The 12,653-nt window shown below is 50.8% G+C and overlaps 1 protein-coding gene across 4 annotated transcripts in view; it reads right to left on the bottom strand.

Moving 5' to 3' along the window:
• Positions 1 to 9,771: 9,771 nt before the first annotated feature.
• The window catches only part of POMGNT2 (protein O-linked mannose N-acetylglucosaminyltransferase 2 (beta 1,4-)), a 58,334-nt gene continuing 55,452 nt past the window's right edge, over positions 9,772 to 12,653 (bottom strand). For 3 of the 4 annotated variants that reach the window (XR_006547195.1, XR_003105612.3, XR_006547197.2), the window contains one exon: positions 9,772 to 11,402. The gene's annotated coding sequence lies outside the window, so the exon portion shown is untranslated. The remainder of the gene's footprint in view (positions 11,403 to 12,653) is intronic. The other variant, XR_006547196.1, reaches the window with a different exon arrangement.

Genomic DNA, 12,653 nt, shown 5'->3' with positions numbered 1-12,653 from the left:
GATCCCATGGACCGCAGCACTCCAGGCCTCCCTGTCCATCACCAACTCCCAGAGTTGACTCAAACTCATGTCCATCTAACCGTCTCATCCTCTGTCATCTCATTCTCCGCTCACCTTCAATCTTTCCCAGCATCAGGGTCTTTTCAAATGAGTCAGCTCTTCGCATCAGGTGGCCAAAGTATTGGAGTTTCAGCTTCAACATCAGTCCTTCCAATGAACATTTAGGAGTGATTTTCTTTAGGATGGACTGGTTGGATCTCCTTGCAGTCCAAGGGACTCTCAACAGTCTTCTCCAAAAAAAAAAAAAAAGTCTTCTCCAACACCACAGTTCAAAAGCATCAATTCTTCGGTGCTCAGCTTTCTTTATAGTCCAACTCTCACATCCATACATGACTACTGGAAAAACCATAGCCTTGACTAGACAGACCTTTGTTGGCAAAGTAATGTCTCTGCTTTTGAATATGCTGTTTAGGTTGGTCATAACTTTCCTTCCAAGGAGTAAGCATCTTTTTATTTCATGGCTGCAATCACCATCTGCAGTGATTTTGGAGCCCCCCAAAATAAAGTCTGACACTGTTTCCACTGTTTCCCCATCTATTTCCCATGAAGTGATGGGACCGGATGCCACGATCTTAGTTTTCTGAATGTTGAGATTTAAGCCAACTTTTTCATTCTCTTCTTTCACTTTCATCAAGAGACTTTTGAGTTCCTCTTCACTTTCTGCCATAAGGGTGGTGTCATCTGCATATCTGAGGTTATTGATATTTTTCCTGGCAATCTTGATTCCAGCTTGTGCTTCATCCAGCCCAGAGTTTCTCATGATGTATTCTGCATATAAGTTAAATAAGCAGGGTGACAATATACAGCCTTGACGTACTCCTTTTCCTATTTGGAACCAGTCTGTTGTTCCATGTCCAGTTCTAATGGTTGCTCCCTGACCTGCATACACCTCTACTGAGGACAAACAGGAAAAACATCAGAAGCAACAAAGTCCTCCCAACATGGCCAGAGATTCTTGGATGGGGGACCACCAGGGGACATGTGGGGTCGCTGACCCCACATTGGGGAAGTGAAGCCACTTGCTCCCCAATTTGCTTATATGATAGTGGTGAGGACACAGCCTGAGCCTTGGCAAGCTCCTAGGGTGTGGCCCGCCTCGTCAGCTGGGATGTCTGCCAACCATCCCCAGGGATGGCTGGGTGAAGGGTGTCCCAGGGGAGCCTCGCCAATTGCTGGTGGCTGACCCATGAAGTGGGAAGGTCATCTGAGCTGAGCCAGTCACGTGGACTCCCTCTGGGACATGACCCAGGAACCCAGAAGAGAATGACTGGCCCTCTGGGAGCAGAAGGATGGGCAGGGCCCCCAAGCTGCCATGGGGTGAGGCTCCCAATATTGGCCTGTTCTAGAATCATGATGTGACAGTGACTGACCCTGCATCAGGGTCTTCAACCCTTCTTATTTCACAGGGAGGACTTGCCACACTTTGGCCCCAGGGTCCCTTCCCAGAGCATCTGGGCTGAAGGCCCCGCCTCCCTCCCTCCCCTGGTCTATCCCTGGTCCTGGCCAGAGCAGGTGGGAGGGGTCCACAAAGGCATGGGAGGATCTATTTGCAGTTTCCTTAAACATCCTCTCCTGGCTTCCCAGGGGCAATAGAGCCAGAGCATTCTTCCTACCCGTTGTACTGCTCACTCTTATCTTACTCCTCTGGTTGCTGGAGTTGCTTTTCCTTCTGTTCTGGGCAGAGTTAGGAGAAACTCCCTGTCGATGGGGGTTTCTCTGCCCATCAGCATTGGCCAGCCTCCCCCCGCCACTCCCCAACCCCCGGGCCCAGAGGCTCCACCTAGATCTGACCTAGGAGTTCCCAGCCATGGAACATCTTGAGAAGCCTGACTCCTGCCCAGCAAAAAGCGGACCTGCCCCCAAGTTCAGCCCATGGATGTGAGCAGCACTCCAACCAACACAGCCTCCACTGACCTCGCTCTCAAGCCAGGTCTTCCTGGTCTCCATCTGGGACAATGAGGTGGCAGTGAGGTCCTGCCAAGGCCTGACCAGTCCTCCAGGGAGCCCTGTGAGGTTTCTAGACCCTTTGGGGAGATATAAAGTCACACAGAAACAAAAAGTAAACTTGCTCAGGACCGCAACAAAACTACCTGTCTACCTTCCTACTCCACCTGAAAGGGATGTGGGAGCTGGTCAAGGCAATCCCAGTGTCTTTCATTGGTCTAATCAAGGTCAAAGCTAGAATGCCAGCCAGCAGGGAGTACGGGGGCCCTGAGGGGGTGGGGTGCGAGGGTCCCAGCTTTGGGTTGCAGAGAGGAGGACCCAGGATGGAGGCCTGGGGAGGATGGCCCCAACCTGTGTCCTGTCTGTATGTGTCATGGCCTTATCCCATCAGCCAGCATCTGCAGGTCCCCCGGGTTTGAATAAATCTGACCCAGCTCTGCTCTGGGCTGTCTGCTCTCCCCCAGCCCAAGTCTCCTACCATCTGGGAAACTTCCTCACTGTTTGTGTTTCTCTCCTGAGCTCACCCATCTCTGAGCCCCTAGACAAAGGATAAAGGAAAGCAGCCGTTCCCACGGCTGGTGAATGGGTCTGCTTGTTTTGCGAGCAGGTAGCATGTTGCGATGTTGTCTGCTGTTGCTTCCAGCCGCCTCTCACTCGTTGCCTCAGTGGGCTGCAGAGAGAGGGCTTTGAATTCCCTGTTTCTCACTTCTTTCTGTTTCTCTTCCTTAACTTTTCTGTCTCCCTCTTTGCTTCCTCTTCAATCCCTCTCCTTCTGGAACCCCAGCTCTGCCTCAGTTTCCCTGTGCCTCTGGGTCAAAGAGTTATGAGACTTTCACCACGGGAAGGAACCCAGGCTGGGCAGGTGCAGGTCACTGCTACCCTGAGGACAGACGTCACCAGAGACTCTGGGCCCGGCAGACCGGGGTTAAATCTTCCTCAGTTTTGCGCACCTTATTTAATGGACCTCAGCTTCCTGGTCTGTAAAACGCACACTGATCATCATCTCCTAGGGTTGCTGTGGAGATTAAATGAGATCACATCCCTGAGGACTGGCCGGGCTCAGTGCTCAGTCACCCACGTGTTGGCCCTGTGGGCCTGCCTCCCCTGTCACCATGTCTGGGGCCTGTCCCCCCAGGAGGTGACTCAAAGGCCAAGGAGAATACAGGTGTTTCTGGTGGAATGTGTCCCTTCCTGCCTGGGCCCAAGCATCCCAACACGGTTTCTAATTTTGTTCTCACATTTCAGTTTCCTTGGTGTAACTTCTCTGGCCAAACTCCCTACTGGGCCCACCAACTGCTGGAGAACAACAGCAAAGGTCCACCCACCCACATGGGGGTTGGGGAGCATGACTAAGTGTGGCCCCGGTTTCAATCCCAAAGAACCTAAGCGGAGGCCAGGGATAGAAATTCAGGCCTGCAGGGCTTCTGGGAGGAGGTGTGGCCTGACTCAGATAACAGTGCTTGGAGCAGGCCCAGGTGCCTTCAAGTCCTGGCCGCTACACTCCATGACCTTGGGCAAAGGTGTTTGTCCTTTCTAGGTCCTTATCTGTAAACTCTGCTGACAACATCGTACTCCCCATCCTAGGGGGTAGGTTATGCTGGTGTCCTATTCCTCTCCCAGATAAGAAAGCAGGAGGGAAGTTAAGTAACCTGCTCAAGGTCACCCAGCAAGGCAGAGCTGGAAGAGACTGTCCCAGCGACTGGCAGGCATTTTCGGCTTGTTTTGCATGGGAAGTTTCCCTAGGGAAATTTGGAGCGGGGAGGCGAGTCCTACACCGCAAAGTGGACACAGCTCCAGAACGCTCCATGACCCCCTGGCAGAGGGAGCCCACAGGGAACACAGAAGAGCCCAATGAGGCCGACCGTCCAAGGACTTGGCAGGCACTGCCAGATGTGTGGCCATCAGCCTCTGCTCAGGCTGCCTCCCTCCTCTGCATTTGCTGGCCCAAACTTTATCAGGACATCCCCTCTTCTCTGGAGCTCCTTCCAGCAAGTCCACTAAAAGCAGGGGCCAGGTGAGCAAGAACAGTATGGGTCTCAGAGGTCAAGAGAGACTTCTAGTTACAATATACTTCTAGGAGCATACTGGCTTTGTTACCTGAAATTATCATTATTTTCATTTCAAAGGCTTAATTTTAGGAAGACCCAGAGGTTCACTAAGGCTCCAACAGCTGAAAGAACATGTAATTTAAAGGTCAACTGAAAATGTATTCTACCCTGACCATTAGGAGGGGGGTGGGGTGCATGGGGCCTTGACATTAAAATAGTTCCATTTCTGTGCTGATGGCATTTGTAGATGTGACCAGGATTTCCCGCCGAGCCTGGACCTCACCATTTCCTCTCTGCCTCTGAGCTGGCCCCCTTCATTCCTCCTCTCTCCCTCCCTCCCCCAAACCTGCTCAGATCTGTGGCTAAAAGTGAAGGAATGTTCTGGAAAGTGGGGACAGTTAGGCTCCAGGCAGATAAGGGCTCAAATTCCAGCTCAACCATTTCCGGGCGGTTCACCTCGCTGAGCGTCAGATGTCCATGTGGAAACTGTGAGTCCAAGTGAAGACGGTTTTGCCCCGAGTCTAGCACAAGGTAAATGGGGTAGCTGATGGAACAAGGGGACAAGGCTTTCACCCGAAGCTCAGCATGAATCTGGGGCCCCGTGTGTTCTCAGTCCTTGTGGAGAGCTTCCCCCCGCCACTCCCCAGCTCTCTCCACAGCTTGGCCTCAGCCGAGGATCCCTCCTGCCCTTGAATCTACCTCTGAGATGGACAGGCCTGATCTCTCCAGGGACTCTCTGTGACTCCCTGCTACCCAAGTAAAATGGACCCACACCACCCTCTGCCCAGGGCTCAGCCGACTGATGAACTATCCTGGGCTGCTACCTGAATGGAGGGAGGGGACATCTGAGCAAGGCCCAGGGACACTGCTTCAGGGACACACAGGCCGCCCGCGCCCAGTATTTCCCAAGCGTCCGGACCAGGTGCTCACTTTTGCCAGGGCTGCCAGGAGATGTGCCCACCCCCTAAAGGGGGACGAAGGGTAACCATCTGGGCGGTTGTGGGCCTGCGATGGAAGGAAGATCTTTGTCTTTGAACTTGAGGTCACACCACTTATGTAGCTGCTGGGCCGATGTGTGTGTCCATTTCGCCTGCCTCCCCAGAGGAAGTCAGGAGCCACGTGAAGGGAGAGAAGGCCATCCTCTAGACCTGGGTGCCCGGCTGAGGGCAAGGAGATGCTGCACCCGGGTCCAGAGACGGGGCTTAGACCTCACTCTGCTCATGACTCACGCACGACGCCGGCGGGTCATTACCCGCTGTTGTGGCTGAAAGGCTGTGAGAGCACATGGTCCCTCCCTGCCCCGTAACTGTGACTCGGAGGATTAATGAGGGAACTGGTGCCAAGCCCAGTGAATGCAGTTTTGTTCCCCAGCTGGTTCCTCTGATGAGTCCACAGAGCTGATGGGAAACAGCAAAGGTCAAAGCTCTCTACGTGCAGTTGAGGTCCTCCCAGGGTGTGGTTCTGGGCTCCGTGTCTCCGTCACCCTCACCTGGGAGGTGAGGCCCTGAGGTCAGACTTAGAGAAGGGTGTGGGGGGACATTTTCCAGGCTCTGGTCACATGCCTGGGGTGTTTCACATGGCAAGTGAGCCAGAGGAATGGGTCTTGTTGGGCCTTTTGGAAACTTCCAGTGGCAGGAAGCACAGCCTGAACAGCTCCTGTTAAAGTTGGAGCAAGCAGGGTGGAAGCTGTCTCTCCATGGTGCTGGCTTGGGGGGCTGGTCCCCGCCGTCTGTCACTTGTGTGTTTCGGTTCTGTGATCTCTCCTGGTGGAAGGACACTGGTGGCTGAAGCCAGAGCCCTGGAAGGACAGGAGGGAGAGAGGCAGGTGGTACCTGGCTGCGGCAGAGGGGGTGCAGAGCTGTAGTTCCTCTCGCTCAGGATCCGGAGTGTCCTCGGTGAAAGGCCTAGATGGGATTGAGTCAATTCCGCCAACCGAAGCAGGTGGCTCGCCATCCAGCTGTATGGGGATTGAGTCACCCGCCCCTGCCATCACTGACCTTCAACACACCCTGAGAGGAGTTCAGGGTAGAGATCAGGAATGAGGCACTCTGGGCTCTGGGAAAACTGGCAGAACAAGCCTTCAGTTAGTTACAGATGTTTTCAGGAGAAAATTTTATGAACCCAAGTTCTCATGTCCTCCCATACTTGGAAAAGCACCAAGTTTGCTAACTAAGATGTCTGTTTCTCGTGAGGCGCAGTCGCCTTCTACTGAGATGTGTGTTTCGTTGCTGGTATCCTTCTCCAAAATCACATATGTGCTGTCCCCGCTGCTCACTCCCCCAGAAGAATTTCTCAGAGCAACCTGAGAGGCTGTGTCCTGGGCTACAGTCCTCTTTAAGTCCCCGAATACAACTGACACTCACAGCTCTTACATTGCGTGTTTTTATTTCTGTCCACAGTTCCCCCAAATAATCCAACCTGGGGTAGAGAAGATTCTTTCCAGCTTAATTTTCTCTGACAGGTAATAATCCACATGGGTTCAAAATAACATGGATACAATGGGGAATCTTGCTCCACCCCGTCCCGGTTCCCTGATTCCTCCCACTACACTCGCTGCTCTTAGTAGCTTCTCACGTACCTTTCCAGGATTCTGTAAATCCAAATGCGTATTTCCACTCTGCTTTCTCCCTCAAGCGTACAGAAGTGAATGTATGGTACTTTCTGGTGTCGGTCAGGGGCTCCATAGGAAGCAAGTGGCAAAGTCAAGCTGGAGAGCTGAGGAAGGGTTGGTGACAAAGGTGACAAAGCTGTAGTCTTCTGGGGGTGGGGGAGCAATAGGAGTGTGCCATTCGCCAGGGCTGGGGACCCCGGGGGACCCTGGGCCTGCAGGCGTCAAGCCCGAGACCGGAGATCTTCCTGTGCTATTCACTGAGGTGGCATCTGGCATAGCTCGGTCCCACCTCCTCACCCTCCCAGTCAGCACTGCTAACAAACTTTTCTGCTGCCAGCTGCCCAGCACCCTGGAGGGTATTGCAAACACCCCATGTCATGTGGCAAGCTAGTGAGGTTGGCCAACCGGCTGCGGTGGTCCTTCCCTTCAAAACCAAATGAGAATCTTCAGCTGTGAACCTCCCTGCCAGCAATCCAGTGCTCCTAGGTGGTGGCCCCCAACCCTTCCCCAGTCGTCAAGGAAGACAAGTTTTCCATGGACCGGGAAGGGGGTGGTTTGGGGATGATTCAAGTGTATTACATTTCCAGTACAATTTATTTCTAATAAATAATCGAATGCAGCCACTGATCTGACAGGAGGTACCAGTCCACAGCCCAGAGGTTGGGGACCCCTGCTCCTGGGGATCCTTCCAAGGATTTCTGGGTGCCTGTCATGTTGTCCTGGCCCTTGCCTGACCCCTCGGCTGGCACCCTCGCTCCTCACCTTCCCTCCTCACCTCGGGCTTTCAGGCCATTGCTTGCACACTTCATTGTCCTCACCCAGCACTGCTGCCCGAGTGGGGACAAGGCATCCCCCACCCACAGTCTGTCCTTGGGGTGCGGGGACAGCAGAGGGGTATGACAGACAGCACAGATCAAGAATCCATTTAATAACCAACAAGGACCTACTGCAGAGCACAGCGAACTCTGCTCAACACTCTGTAATGAGCTAGATGGGACAAGAATTTGAAAAAAAGAAATGAGTACATGTATAACTGAATCACTTTGCTGTACAGCCGAAATTAACACAAGGTTGTTAATCAACTATACTCCAATATAAAATAAAGATTCTTTTTAATTTTTAAAAAATACCCATTTAAAATTTATCGACCTCACTTCACTGCTGGCAAAACTTACTGCCGACCCTGCCCCAGGGGCTCGGGTCGTTCCTGCTTGGCCATCTGTCTCCCTGGTCTCCAGCTCCTGCCTGTTCCTGGGCCTCCCTCCCATCCTCTCTCCGTTCCCTCTGTCCCCTGAGACCCAGCTCCAGGCTACATTTGCCTGTCCTCATCCTAATGTGTTACTTTCCCTTCTCCTTTCTAACACGAAGCAGATTTTCCTTCCTATATGGAAAGGAAATCCAGAAAAGAGCTCCCGTTTGCTTCAAAGTCTCCTCCAGATCTGGGTCCTTGTTCTCTCAAACCAAAGGGCTGTTTTCTCTCTACTGACTCAGCGCCATCCAGTAGAAATAGAATATGAGCCCTAGATAAAATGTTACATTTTCTGGTAGCTACATTTAAGAAAAAAAAATGAAAAGAAACAAGTGAGATTAATTTCAATATCCTCTATTTAACCCAACATATCCAAAATATTATCAGTTCAGTGTTTATTTAATATAAAGTTATGAATGAGCTATTTTAATCCAGGTAAATAAAAAGGCATTTTAAACATTATTTATTTATAAGTTTTTGGCTGTGCTGGGGCTTGGCTGCCGTGCGGACTTTTCTCTAGCTGTGGCGCGCAGCGGCTTCTCTCCAGTTGTGTGCACGGCTGCTCACTGCGATGGCCTCTCTCGTTGCAGAGCACGGCCTCAGCAGTTGTGCACACAGGCTTAGTCGCTCCACGGCATGTGGGGTTCTCCTGGACCAGGGATTGAACACGCATCTCCTGCACTGGCAGGTGGACTCCTCACCAGTGAGCCACCAGGGAACCCCAGCAAGACATTTTTAACCCTGCGTGTGTTTGATACTTACAGTGCTTGTCAATGCAGACTAACCACTTTGCACACACTCAGCAACGCAGGTGTGGCTGGTGGTGACCACGTTAGGGAGACTAGTCCTCAAACACAGAAAGACCTATGATAACCTTTTAAAAAAACAACCATATTTCAAATAACCAGAAAAGTCAGGGGCTTCACTGGTGGCTCGGTGGTAAAGGATCCGCCTGCCATCGCAGGAGACACAGGTTCAATCCTTGATCGGGGAAGATTCCACATGCTGTGGAGCAACTAAGCCCGTGTGCCGTAAGTACTGAGCCTGTGCTCTAGAGCCTGGGAACTGCAACTGCTGAACCCATGTGCCACAACCACTGAAGCCAGAGCACCCTAGAGCCCGTGCCCCACAACAGAGAAGCCGCCACAACGTCCACTGCAGTGAAGAGCAGCCCCCGCTGTCTGCAACTGGAGAAAAGACCACGTGGCAAGGAAGACCCAGCACAGTCATAAATAAATAAATACAATTATTTTTAAAATTTCATTATTAAAAAAAAAGAAAAGCCAGAGTCTGAGAGAGGCACAAAAATAGAACAGACTCCAAGAAAAGAGAATACCCCAAACAGACGAAAACTCTAAGGAATTAAAATGAATAACCCAGAGAGAAGAAAATATCACATCCACTTAAAAATAAAACCTCTAGATGAAACTTTGGACAAAGCAGAAATAGAGATACAGCCATAGAGAACAAATATATGGATACCAAAGGGGGAACGGGTAGGGGTGGGATGAATTGGGAGATTGGGATTGACATATATACATTATTGATACTATGTATAAAGTAGATAACTAAGGAGAACCTACTGAGAATAGCACAGGGAACTCAACTCAATCCTCTGTGATGACCTATATGGGAAGGAAATCCAGAAAAGAGGGGATATATGCATACATATGGGCTTCCCTGGTGGCTCAGATGGTAAAGAATCCACCTGCAATGCAGGAGACCTGGGTTTGATCCCTGGGTCAGGAAGATCCCCTGGAGGAGGACATGGCAACCCACTCCAGTATACTTGCCTGGAGAATCCCCATGGACAGAGAAGCCTGGTGGGCTACAGTCCATGAGATCGCAAAGAGTCAAACACGACTGAGGGACTAAACACACAGGCATATGTGTAGCTGATTTACTTCATTGTACAGCAGAAACTAACATAACGCTGTAAAGCAGCTACATTCCAATAAAAAAAATAAAACCTCTCTGCAAAAGATCCAATAAGAGTTCTTGAGAATTAAAACAATGACTGACAAAGTTTTAAAAACTCAAAAAATATGCTAAATAGATAACTAAGAACTAAATTAGTAAGCTAGAAGACCAAGCTAAAGGATTCTGCACAAACATGTTAAAGAAAAAGAAACAGATGCCACTGCTTTTTGCCCTGGCTTCTTTCTCCAGGAGGACCTCCACACCTCTATGCAGCAATCTCAAGCTCTGGCTTTTCTGAAAAATCTGGCAATTCTTACATAGCTGTTAATAAAGCAGATGGGCTTCTGGGCTGAATGCTGTTGGTGGCTGGAGGAGCACGTGCTTAGCCCTGTGAGAATCCCATTCCTCTGGTAGAGAAGCAGTGGCTGATACAGGGGCCGTCCTCGGGTGACTGTGTGCAGGGAGCAGAAAGTGGACAGTGGAAAGGAACCACTCGCCGCTCTCCAGTCCACCTCTAGCTCATGCTTTCATGCTCATGTTGCCTCTGTTCTAGAATTCTGCTAGGAGCATTCACTCTGCAAACAATTATTCATTTAACCATTACAGCTTTGTTTTCATTTCTTCACCAATCTGTTCTTATATTTCTCTTATGTTCCCTGGAAATTCCTTAATCTTCTGAACATTGATTCCCCCTCCTCCTGACTGCCCACAACCTCAAGCAATCTTTATTTCTGAATCTCTTCCGCCATTTCAGTGGGATTTAGGGAAGAACTGGGGTACACACCAGTGTGTACTTAGCCACATTGAACCTTAAGACACTTATTTTGCACTCAGAATTATTTCATGAGAATGGTTGTCAGAAGTGGGTTAGCTGGATCAAAGAGTAGGAACATTTTTTGAGGTTGTTGATATGTAGTTAAAACTGCTTGCTAGACTGAGAAGTAAAACAGAGAGAAAGGCACCACCTTTAGCAGAGAGAGAGCTAGGTTACAATCACAGCTCCTTCACTTGCCAGATGTGTAACCTGAGTGAGACAGGGAACTTCTCTGAACCTCAGTTTCCTCTTCTGTAAAATGGGCATGATCATGGGACTGGCATTTAAGAACACTGTGAGGATGAATTGCAAAAAACATCTTCACCAGAGTCCAGCCTATAAAAGGTGCTTGATAAATGCTGTTAGTCACCATTGTTTCAAATAAGTAGTCTGTTAAAAAAAAACACACACACAAATAAGTAGTCTGTCAGCATCAAAGAACTGTGGGTTCAACTGGATGCTTGAAAATGCATTCCCTTGTTGGTCACTGGCATTTCACGCTCTCAGATAAATCACCTCCCAGCTTGGTACCTCCATCTCCAAAGAGAGAAGCCTCCTTCCTACCTGGCTCCCTGTGAAGGGGTCCGTGAAGGTTCACTGCTGTTTATAAAGCCCCTACAGACGCTCCAGTGAAAATCCCAGTGCATCTGTGGGGTTGCTTTCATTGTCAGGATGGGTCCCAAGTCCTTGCCTCTAGTTCCAGACTGAAATCTCTATGAGACAATTCCTCCTCTGAGCGCGGTCAAGTGTAAGCTCCTGCAAAAGAAAATATCTGGTCCTTATTCTGGGCCAACTTCCAGAAATGTAATTTCTTCCTCAGCTGGGACGCTGGGTCCTATGACTCCTTTTCTATTTGACAACTTATTAATCAGAAATCCCCAGCAAACCTGCTCCAGGGAGGCAGGCTGAGCCCCAACCTTGGCCACACGCCAGTCCAGGTCAGGATTCCAGGAATCAAGCGTTTGCGCCCAGTCCAGATGGAGGGCTGGAGGTGGCTCTTGCGAGAAACCTCTGGAGTCACTGGCCCAGGGGTGCAATGGCCCGGGTCGGGGTTGTGGGGTGTCAGGAAGAAACCAGTTCAGTGGCAAAGAAAGAAAAGAAGTGTGAACCTGTAGAACCAGGGCAGCCCCAGGACGGAGGTCAGCCAGGGTCAGCACCCTGAGAGGTCATGGAGGCAGGAGTCTGGCAGATTGGAATTGAGGCCAATGGAGGGGCAGAGCAGGGGAGAGTTCATGTGAAGAAATACAGAAAAGTTGTAGGGCAACCATGAAGCCTGCTGGGCTTTTTTTTTTTTTTTTTGACTCAGTAAGCAGCAAACTAACAAGGCACAGGGTATGACTGTCCCAGACTTGACTGGGAGCTGGTCTCTACACTAAGAGTCATCACTGTAAGAATCTCTTCATTTCTCCCTCTTTCCTGGCCCCACACACAGAAGGGCTGGTGGCCACCAAGCTGGAAAGGGCCTGGGTGGAGGCAGGTAGAGCCAGCAGGAAGGTCAAATAAATAGAGGGCAAGAAGGACCTAGGGGTATGGGAGAGTCCCTCAAGGAGAAGGGTTCACTCACCAAAGGGGCCCTTCCTGCCCCATCCCCTGCTCCCACACAACCGGCCCTGCCCTCTGCTCCCCAAAGGGCGGTGTGCAGCCAACACAGGCTGCCCTGCCTCGGTACTAGGATGCCAATGATGACGGCTACATGTGGCCCTTGACTTCCTGCTGGTGAGACAGCAAAGCAGGGAAGGCACAGAAGGGCTGGAGTAGCGTGTTCAAGGTCAGACAGCAAGGTCGGGGCAGGAGTGGGCTGGGGAGCGAAAAGCAAAACCAAGCGGCTTCCAGAACCTCTGCAGAGTGTAGGTTAGATGCCCCGAGAGGCTCCAGAAGGACTAAACAGTGAGGTTCCCAGAAGGCTCCCAGGGCACCCAGCACTGCAGCCAGGGCAGCAAGTCCTCTTTAGTCCTTGCTGGATGGGAGAGCAGGAAAGATTATGAGTGAGTATGAAGTCAGGAGCAG

Source organism: Bubalus bubalis, chromosome 21 (assembly GCF_019923935.1).
Source record: "Bubalus bubalis isolate 160015118507 breed Murrah chromosome 21, NDDB_SH_1, whole genome shotgun sequence".
Classification (NCBI taxonomy): domain Eukaryota; kingdom Metazoa; phylum Chordata; class Mammalia; order Artiodactyla; family Bovidae; genus Bubalus; species Bubalus bubalis.
The sequence above is the reverse complement of the archived record's forward strand: the minus strand, read 5'-3'. Positions and strand labels throughout refer to the sequence as shown.